The sequence below is a fragment of the Centruroides sculpturatus genome, unplaced genomic scaffold (assembly GCF_000671375.1).
Source record: "Centruroides sculpturatus isolate CEXI.00-Female unplaced genomic scaffold, Cexi_2.0 scaffold1037, whole genome shotgun sequence".
Lineage (NCBI taxonomy): Eukaryota > Metazoa > Arthropoda > Arachnida > Scorpiones > Buthidae > Centruroides > Centruroides sculpturatus.
This window is the reverse complement of record NW_019385488.1, coordinates 267,947-279,408: the sequence shown is the minus strand read 5'-3', so window position 1 is coordinate 279,408 and position 11,462 is coordinate 267,947. Positions and strand designations below refer to the sequence as shown.

At 37.8% G+C, this 11,462-nt stretch overlaps 1 non-coding gene across 1 annotated transcript; it reads left to right on the top strand.

Moving 5' to 3' along the window:
- The first annotated feature begins 115 nt into the window (after nt 1-115).
- LOC111639463 lies at nt 116-286 on the top strand. Its single transcript, XR_002759070.1, has one exon. It is a non-coding gene; the product is annotated as a small nucleolar RNA U3 (small nucleolar RNA).
- The last annotated feature ends 11,176 nt before the right edge of the window (nt 287-11,462 follow it).

Here is an 11,462-nt window from a genome sequence, read left to right as displayed (position 1 = left end):
ACGCATACATTAATTCATTATAGTCTACTATAATGAATTAATGGATTGATGAGATTTTATTTTTATTCTTTCCCCCTTTAGGTACTGTCAGGGCTTTTTATCGAGCCTTTCGTGGAAGATCATACTTCAAGGGATCATTTCTGAAGTAGACTTAACGGATTCGTGACCGAATCTGTAAGCAACACCGACCACGATGACGAGGTGTGTAGTTTCCTCCTGAGAAAGAAAGAAAGAGCCTTTCGTGGGTTCGGTCAGGCCTTCGATTGGGAGGTGGAATGTTGATGGACGAGTCCCGACTTATTCGAGATGGACAACCTCCTGAAAAATTCTTAGGTTTTTGAACAATACTGTGTAATGATTATGCTTTCTGAGGAAACGAGAAGGGATTTCACAGGTGCTTTCAAGCTGCACCTGTGAAATCCACCTACACTATTTTAAACTAATACTATAGCCTATACTATGGCCGAACCCATGACGGACTTGCTAAAAGAGGCTCTCTTAGTGCCCACAAAGCGGAAAGAGTTAAAATGGTTTAGGTCACCCATATCTTCAAGACATCGAAGTATTAACATACTTCCCTGCATATAAACATACAGACACGGTCATCTAGGCGACGGTGCCTGGTAACTGCAACCAGAGCCGTAACTAGCCATTCCTGTGCCCTGTGCAAGAATTTGCATTTAGGCCCCTTAATTTATTTGGTTTTGGGAAAATAAAACAAATACATTACAATAGATTTTTAATAAGATTTACTTTAATTGAATTTTTCTGCCTTTCATTTCAGCAAATTCATTAATTACACCATCATAATTAATATTTTTAACGATGTTGTATTCTATTGAAATAATAGAAATATTGGATAATCGTTCTTGTCCGATAGTTGATCTTAAATATTTTTTTAAAATTAAGTTTAACTTGCTAAAACTTCTCTTGCACGAAGCAATAGAAACGGGAATATTCGAAGAGCGACATTGATATTTGGGTAAGACTCAATTAAACCAAAATCACGAAGAGCCTGTAGAATATTAAGCGGAGATGCAGTTTGTATATTTTGTATAAGAGTCGTTACTTCAAAATTAAAACTTTCAATTTCACCTGTGAATTCGTACTTTTTAAAATCTTTGCTATATTTAATAGCGAGATCTGCAGCCGAATTTTTTAAATCAGCAAACTCATGCATTGTAAAGACCAGCCACAGCGAAAACAAAAATCGTCACAGATAGTTTTCATTTTTTTATAATGCCAATCTATTTGACACAATAGTGTGTCAAGAACGCTGTAAATTTGTATTTTAAATAATTTTTCAGGTGTCAAGTTACTTCCTCCATCTGGTGTTTTATCTATTTCCATTATCTTAACTCTTTTTTTTTCGTTTATTAAGAAATTCCTTTTCTATAGGCCTACTTTTTGGTTTGTTTTAAGAATATGATCAATAATAGAATCTGTTAATATTGTTGGCCATAAAGCTATATCATTTATTACTTCCATGTATCTGTACTTCTGCGTTACTTTAGTATTGTTGTTGATGTAATTTGTGTATATTAGGGTTTCTCATTTCCCGGTATTTTGCTTGTCCCGGGATCCCGGGATAAAAGTGAACTGTTTCCCGGGATCCCGGGAAATCCCGGGATAGAATTAATTATTTTTAAGGTATACAAAATATCTTGAAATCAAATGATATAATTATTTTCCATTTTTTAAAGTAATTTTAAAGTTTTGTAACCTCCAAAATCATATTAATAATGCTGTGTTAGGTCTATAGGCCTATAATAAAAATTACCTTTAAATAACGTAGAAATTTTCACAAATAGAAAAAAATTAATTAAAGTTTGCTGGAAACTGCATACAACAACAACAAAAAAAATGTTTTGAATTGAGTTAAAAATTAAAAAAATGAACTTCTAATTTAGAAGGTAATTTTCGTTTTTTAAATAAAATATAATACAAAATATTGCAAACTTTTATAAGATTTTAAAAAGCAAAGATGGTCAATACTCCGATAACTCACTCTAATTCTTATTTTAGTAATGAAAAGTCTTGCCACCGAGAATGCCCTTTCCGATTCAATTGATGTGATTGGAATAGTGTTTAATGCATTTAAGAGAAGACAGATATTATGTGTTTTTTCACCTGTAGCCTGGAAGATTTCGAGTTCGTTTTCGAGATTGTAGTACTTCTTTCGCTCTCTAGTATTCTTGATTTGTCTACCTTGGCTGCTTTAATAGCGGCATCAAGCTTAGAGCTCGATAATTCGGCAATTCATTTGGCTTTAATAATCAGGTTTATGAAGAAAAACTTCATACTTGCAGACTTTGTACTCGTTTGTATCCTTGCCCAATTTGCACAATCTGGCGTCAGGCATTTATTGAAGCTACTGGGCATGGTTAAAACTCAAGACAGCGTAAGCACAATTATTCCAGATATTACAGGTTCCGACAAGTAAAGAATTTTTATAGTCCTGCCACAAATAAGCTATATATTGATTATTGACCATTTGTGACATGCTATAACGAGCAAAAATTTAAAAAAACTAATAGGTAGGTTTAAAATTAATAAATACAAATGTATTCTGGCAGTGAATGAGTTAATTATGCTTTCTATTTGCAAAACTCCTCAACCTTAACACAAAATAAGAAAAAAAGTGAATTTTTAAGAAATTTGCGGGATTTCCCGGGATAAGAAAAATTTCCCGGGATATTTCCCGGGTTAAAAAAACAACCGGGATCCCGGGATTCCGGGATCCCGGAATCCCGTTTCAGAAACCCTAGTGTATATAGATTACCACGTGTCGGGACCTACTTTTTGTATCATTGTCCGCGGAAGACTATGTTGTACCACTTTGATTGCTACGCCAACTAGTGTACACTAATTGGTCAAGAACGGTGTCACGTGAGGAAGGAGTATAAATGGGACCGTCTCATGTGTGGAGGAACTTTCTCCGACCTTTTGCCCCTTGGATATACCATCACGTCTCGTCTCGCCACACAGAAACCCTATTGGCTAGACTTCGAACAGATACGACCCCCCTGAACAACTTCCTCTATTCTCGACGCCAATGCGCCTCGCCAGATTGCCCCCAGATTGTGGCTCGCCAGAAACTTCCGTACGCTATTGGTTTGTCTGCCCGCAATACACACTAGCCCGCCAAGAGCTAGGCCGTCTTTTAACCTTGGACCTCACGATCGTCCGTACCTTAACTCCGATATACTGGCCTCATACCGACCTTTCTCCTCGCCAACATATCGAAATCTTGGAGCGTTTTGTTCACCGCACCAACCGCTTTACCTAATTTCAAAGCGGAGTGATTCGGAGAAAAAGCCAATAGGCTAGAGTCTCCATATTAATAAGAAAGAAGTGGAAGAACTTTTTTTGGTTTTGCTTCAGAGTCCGACGATCGGAGTGAACAGAGGAACAAAGGAAGGTTGTGGCAGCACGTGTTTATCATCGTGTAATTCATTGTATGTAGATCTAATTCGGATTAGTTAGTAATGTAATAATAAGTTTAGGATTTACTATTTGTTATTGAAACCATCATTTTATTTTAAATAGAATTGTAAAGTCCTTATTTCGATTAACATACACCCAGACTCAATATATTTCGATATATTAGAGATCAAAACATATCTATATACGAGTATCGGACTTTAATTTTTTCCGCGTAAACCAATAATGCGCGGAAGGCATCTTTCGGTGGAGTTGTGGAGGGGACAGTCATGCACAGCCCTGAATTTTTTCCCGCCTGCAGGAAGCGTCAGTCGTTGGCAATCGGCCTATGAGTGACTCCTTTGGTGGAGTTGTGGAGGGGACAGTCATGCACAGCCCTGAATTTTTTCCCGCCTGCAGGAAGCGTCAGTCGTTGGCAGTCGGCCTATGACTGAGGACATGTAGTGAGCTCTCGTCGGATTCCACTAAGTTGGAAAATGACTGAACAATGTGAGCAGCGATATTACATCAAATTTTGCCAAAAACCTTGGCGATACCCAAGCGTAAACCATTCACAAGATTCAGCAGGCTTTCGGGGACGATCCTCGAGGCCAAAAAAAAGCGCGGCAGGTCCGCAGCAATATCAAGGTCATGCTGACAGTTTTTCGACTCTCGTGGGGTGGTGTATCATGAGTACGCACCACAAGGTCAAACCATCGCAAAGGAGTACTACCAGAAGGTCCTTCGTCGTTTCCTTATTACTGTATTCAATTGAAAGAAACAAGTAGTACTTTGTCATTTTCAGACGAACAACCCAGAACTCACCACGAGGAGGTGGCTGCTTCAGAGTTCTACCAAGAGTTGGGAAGAATGCAATTTAATGTCACTGCTGGATAAAATACAGAGCTTCGTAATTGGCATTTAATCAGCCATTTAATCCCATAGCCCAATTTCCAGTCATTTCTTTCCCTTCGCATTTGTTTGCAAAGAACATAACAAAAGTAAATTGATTATTGATGTATTAAGATATATTTAGAGAATTAGTAAGGTAAAGTAAACTTTACCTTACAGGTTTACAGTAAACAGGTTTAGTAAACTTGAAGAAATTAAAATTAGTTATTCTGCTGTTTTTGCTTGGTTATTACGTTATCGAGCGCCGTAACCCCGGTTGGACTTACGAATAACCATGTATATATGACTAAAATACAACGTAATGTGTCTTTTTAAACTCCACATCATCGCATTCACAGTCAATCTAATATATAATCGAGACGGGTTGATAATGATAATAATAATAAGCGCAGAGCCCAAACGGTTAGGAGTTGAAAGTTGAAATTTGGTACAGTTAGGGTACGTCACGAGAACGCACACTAAGAAGGGATTTTTCGAAATTCCCCCCGAGGGGAGAAAGACAGGATTAAGGCTTAACACTTCCATCAACAATGGAAGTGTTAAGTAACAATGGAATTGCTAAGAGAAAGCGACGTGCAAGATTTACAGGCGCAGATGCAGTTTTTTCGTTTTTGCGGGAAATCGAACATATTTTTAGAACCATCTAAAAATTCTCTAATTAGTCTGGAAATAAGGGGACCCAATTCTTGCATTCTGTGAAAACGGGTAAGGTTGACTGTAACGTAATAATCTTTATCTTAGTTATCGTTACTTTTGCCCGAGCAACGCCGGGCCCACCTGCTAGTATCTAATAATACCGTTTGAGTTTTTGCCGTCGTCCATTTATTCTATTTGTCAATCTCTAACCCATTTTCTGCTGTAAATNAATAATAATAATAAGTTTCAATAAAAATGATGAAATGTAAATTAAATTTTATCATAACGAGTTTGCTTGAATTTCGTTTCTTCTGAGATCGCAGCAATGCGCGACGGGTAAGCTAGTATTTAAATTAATAGATGTTATATGTTTTTATCAAAGCAAGAATTGGCATTTAGAGGGCATATGGAATATATTGGATCTAATAACAGAGGTAATTATAATGAACTTGTTTATTAAGTACGTCAGATAAATAATCTATTAAAAATACATTTAATGAAAGAATTAACTGATTGCCACTGGATGTTGGCTTCTTATAGAAACACAGCTTCCCTATCATCAAGTGTCACGGCACACCCCTGCTCTCTATCTCATTAGCACAATATCAATTGCAAATAACATAAACCATAACTCTTTTCTCACCGCATCCTGCAATGATTCTCCTAAGGTTAATAAAAAAATCTATGGGCTTAAACTTGATGAACTTTAAAGTCCATCCTAAACCCCTAAAACTTTTATTTTCAATACTTTCCTTGATTTCGAGTAAATTTTTCACCAAATTTACAAGACAGAAGACCTTATAAAATTTTATAAATAACGTGACGTCATCGACGACAACAATTAGATTCCAGCTTTATCGGCGATTGTTGCCGAATAGACAATACAAACGCCATTGTTGCTGACCGGAATCCAGACGCCATTTTCGTATCGCCGGCAGTTTCCAAGAAAAATACCGAAATTTTTTCTAGTTTTAGAAGAAATAACGGAAGAAAAAGCTGAGAAATTGCAGAATAATAGAGGGAAAGGGAAAGACAGAAACACCGTATTTTGGTAAAGGAAATAAAACTGAAATGAAATATTTAGAAGTTGATATTAGCCAACTAACAACAAATTACTACGGAAGGAAGCCATTTTAAACGAATTCGTATTGCGTGTAAGTCACTTTATTTAATATTAATACTAGCAGATGAGCCCGGCGTTGCTCGGACAAAAACTAACGGAAGATTAAGATTACTAGATTATAGCAGATGTTACCCGTTTTTATCGAGTGAAAGAATTAGGTCCCCCCTTTTCCGAGACTAATTACAGAATTTTTAGATATCTGCTTACCACACCGGGATAACGATAAATAAGACTCGCTGCAATCACTAACCGGTGCATAGTACCACTAAACGATAAATAACAGACGTTTTCGTAACTCTTTTCTTCAGGTTTAATAAATTCGAAAAATAAGTGGATCTTCCCGAATCATTCATAAATATAAAATAGAACATTAAGACGAAGAGTTCGAATAAAGCGAACTTATGCGCATGCGCTCCCTGTGTCAAATTTATCTATACTAATATTATAAAGAGGTAATGTTTGTAAGTATGTAAGTTTGTATGCAGCAGGTAATCTCCGAAACTACTTATCCGATTTCAAAAATTATTTCACCAAAATTTAGAATGGGACTTCAGGGTGGACATAGGCTGTATATTATTCCGTTAAACATTCATATAAATTAAAAGATATAATCTAGGTTAAGGCTTTTATGTCCAACAGATGGCGCTACGAGTACAACGCCCTAAGTTTGCTTTTCTGTGAAAATGAACTAAAGCAGATCATCTTCTATCTATCTATATAAATAAAAATGTAATGCTCGTTTGTTCCTACCGATTCCTTTGAAATTTTGACACAACGCTGCATTCGAATACGCACGTGTTTTTATATAATATACATGTCGAAATTCAACCCCACTGAAGGGAGATGGTTAGGATTAAGGCTTACGGTAAAGAACTCTGCTTTTATTTATACTATTTTAGATGCAGGTTTTTGCGTTTTTGATTGCGTTTTAATAGGGTACGTCAAGAGAATGTACACTAAGAAGAAATTTTTCGAAAAATTTTCCCCCCACAGGGGAAGTGTTATACATTTATAATAGATACATTTTGAGCCACAACAACGCGTGGCGGGGTCTGCTAGTATACAATAAAACACTAAATATCTTTGAGAATTTTTAGAAGGGTCTAAAAATATGTTCGATTTCCCGCATAAATGCAAAAAAACATCTAAAATAGTACAGTAGAAGCCGTGTTCTTCGTAATCCTTAAAGAACAGAACCGTTTCCCTACTGGTGGGTCCTATTTATTATGACATGTAAGGAAATCAAAAGATTGTGGTACAATAATCTTCAAGTTGTGGTAAGACCACAACAGCTTTGCTCTTTCTTGACTGACGAGTTCCACCAGTGGCCAAGTGGTCTGTTCCCCGAACACTGGGAGTTCGGTCATGGGTTCGCTCGCGCCTGGCCTGGACGGGCTAGCCAAATTGAGTTTTTCGGATTTTCTCTACGTCTATAACTCCTGAACAAGAGCCAATTACCCTTAAAAATCCTCTCGGAAGGCATTCCTCCTAGGTAGATCGCCCAAGTGTTGTATTGCCGTAACTTAACTATACAAACATGACTGATGATAGTGGAAAATAAAGTCGAAGTGTTACTGCGAGGTTTAAATCTACTATAAGAGAAAACTCTATCCATAAAGTGTTATCTTATGGTATAGTGTGTTTCCTTAAGGGAACAAAATGCTCTTAAGAAAAAGCACAAAAATATTCGAATAATCTACATAACACTTATAATATAATCGAGATGGGTTGATAATAATAATAAGCGCAGAGCCCAAACGTTAGGAGTTGAAATTTGGTACATACTAAGAAGGGATTTTTCGAAATTTCCCCCGGCGGGAGAGGAACAGGACCTGTGTACACACTAAGCGTTTTTAAACAAAGCGTTTTTATTTATACTATTTTAGATGCAGGTTTTTGCGTTTTTGATTGCGTTTTAATAGGGTACGTCAAGAGAATGTACACTAAGAAGAAATTTTTCGAAAAATTTTCCCCCCACAGGGGAAGTGTTATACATTTATAATAGATACATTTTGAGCCACAACAACGCGTGGCGGGGTCTGCTAGTATACAATAAAACACTAAATATCTTTGAGAATTTTTAGAAGGGTCTAAAAATATGTTCGATTTCCCGCATAAATGCAAAAAAACATCTAAAATAGTACAGTAGAAGCCGTGTTCTTCGTAATCCTTAAGGAACAGAACCGTTTCCCTACTGGTGGGTCCTATTTATTATAACGCGTTAGCTCGGCGTTCGACGAGCGTTTAGCGGAGCGTGCGCACTGGCTCGGTTTGGAAATGGATGTGGAAGTGATTGCTTGTGTGTGGCTCCTCTATTGTCGCTATAAAAGACGACGGCAGAGGCAAAGAGAATTTTGGGTGCACCCAATATTACGAGATAGACTGACCCATGGAATGTTTGTGACGTTGTATCCAAAACTACGACAATATGAACCCAAGTTTTTTAATTATTTTAGAATGTCTATAAAATCATTTGACGACTTACTCCATATTATAAAAGTAGATATTTCCCAAAAGCGCACTATCGAATATACAGCAAAATGGCGGCGTAAATCTAGAAGCGCCGGAAAAACGCGCGATCGCATGTACGGTAACATAGCAGCACATATATCTCAAAGCGCTCGGCTAACGCCAGCAAAACGCGCGTTTTAACAAAAATCTATAAACGCGCGTTGAAAAACGCCTAGTGTGTACAGGCTCTAAGGCTTACCGTGAAGAACCCGGCTTCTATTATACTATTTTAGATGCGGTTTTTTGCGCTTGTGATTGCGTTTTAATAGGGTATGCCATTAGAATGCACATTAAGAAGGGATTTTTCGAAATTACCACCTCGGGGGAGAGAGGGTTAACACTGGGAGTGCGGTCGTGGATTGGCAGCCTGGCCAGGAGGGCTGGCCACGTGCATTTTCCGGGTTTTATCCACGTCCGTAACACTCTAATAGGACCAGTTACCCTTAAAAAGACATCCCGGAAAGTGCCCAAGTGTTGCGTTGCAATAACTTAATGAAACAAACCAAACATAATAAATAGGTTCAATACGTTCTGTGTAAGTTGAAGTTGTCATTAGCTAGCTTCCTTCTAATGTCATTTTTATGTACACTGTACAGTAAAACCTCGTTAAGACCAACTGCGTTAAACCGAAGCTGTCTACAGCTTCCTGTCACACAATATAAGGTTTTTTTTCCCTTATAATACGGTCTCTTTAAGTGTAAATTGTCGGTACTTTTAACTCGAACCTATTTTTCCGCTCGCCCTCCACTCAGATAGATTTGATATTCACTTTCTCCTATATTCCGGGTGAATGTAGACGATTAACATAAATAAACACCACAGCACTATGACGACAATCTTTTTCTGATACAATATGATATGGGCGGTGTCAAATAAAACGCATTTTTAACACACACTGTACAGGCCTATATACCGAGGTTGAAAAATGGCACAATCGTAGAACGTAAGGTTCTCTCATACAAAAGAAATGATTGTCATGGGTTGTTTACGTGACGTCATTCGAATTACGGTCAAAATATTAATGATTAATAAATATCCTTACAAGGATACGTATTTCTGTAAAATATATGTACTGTACTGTAAACCCCGCGGGCTTTATATGTACAGTACCGGATATTAGGGGTAGGGCGAAGAAAGAAGATACAAATACAATTCTAAGACGGCCGTCTACCCCGTACAAATAAAGCCCGCGTAGGGCGAAGAAAGAAGATACAAATACGGGTCTAAGACGGCCGTCTACCCCGTACAAATAAAGCCCACGTAGGGCGAAGAAAGAAGATACAAATACGGGTCTAAGACGGCCGTCTACCCCGTACAGATAAACCCCAGGCAATAAAAGTACCGCAAAGTACTGTTATTCCCCGGTGTTTATTTGAATAGCAGGGTGTAATTGAGGAAATATGGTATTTATAAATTATGTTTTATTGAGTCGCTTACTAAGAGGTATGGAGGAGTACATGCCAGGAGTTGCAATTTTGCACAGAGTATTAGGTGCCCAAATCATGCGCGCATAAAAATTCAGACTTGTAGATACTCGGGGGATCGAGAATCGAGTCAAAATAAAATACAAAATGGCGATATATTTCTACAAACAGGCACTAGTGCCAGATTTGCCCATGCATTGTTCGTCAGGAAGTTCGAAATGCGAATGTTGCGAAATCGAGTTTTGAGAAACGAATCTTCGAAAAACCCATTTACCTGTCTCGTGTTATTCCGGATATATCTCTGGTCACGACCTGCTGACCTTGACCGGTTGACCCGAGATATCTCGTTTCAGCATCCGAACGTTTTGGTGCTAGTCATTATAATTTTATATTAAAAGTAACTTCCGAAATATAATTTCGGACGATACAATAGCCACGATTTTTTTTCAAAAACGGGAAATTTTCGTTAGTAATGTACAAAAATTCCACCCGGGGCGATACGCAACGGAGAGAAATTTCGACATTGGATGGGTTAATTTTACGGAAAATGTCTCGTGGACAACGTCATGGTTGTGGCTGGCGAAGTTTGAACGATTGTACTGAAAACCAGAGATAACAAAGAAGATTGGAGAATGAGAACGAGATCCACCATGAGCGGCGAAGTGATCCTGCTTACTGTAGCGAAAAACAGGCCCGTTACAACGCAACCCGTCGTAACCACGCAGGCAACAAAGCCCGCCGTAATCTACGCCAGGACCCCGAGTACCTGTGGTTTGTTTTCCTCATTGAAGAGTGCTCATTTTTCTCTTTTCCTTAGAAAACGGTGCGCAGTCGAGCCCGGAGTCTCCGAGACATAGTCTTGTCCCAAAAATGGCTTTGGCATTTTACTTGTTTTTAAATTCTGTTTGAAAATTAATATGAATATTTGGCAATAAAATCCTAAAAGTTAAAATGGTTACAGCAATACTTGTGTGCTTTTAGTACAAATTAATGTAATATTTATATAATACAGTAGAGCCTCGAAAACTCGGCCTAATGTGGACCAAAGGGTGGCCGAGTTTGTGAAAATGCCGGGTTATCAGGAATGGGGTTAAAAAAAAATAAGTATGAGTGTTTCCTCAGAAAATACTGTACAGTAATACCCCGAACTTACGCGATAGGTGGGACCGAGCGGTAACCGCGTAAGTCGAATTCGCGTAAGTCGGGGTATAATTTTCCCTATAAATACATACAAATAATGTTTAATTGGGGCCGGAAACTAAAGAAAACAATAATTTAGAAAAAAAAATGTTTAATAAAATCTTAGATAATACATATGTATAACAAATTAGGCCTATATTATTTTACAATTTTTCACATTTACTTGATTATTACGCCATAATTTTAACATTGTTTCCATCTCAGCGATAATACTGTGACGTTTACGAATGATG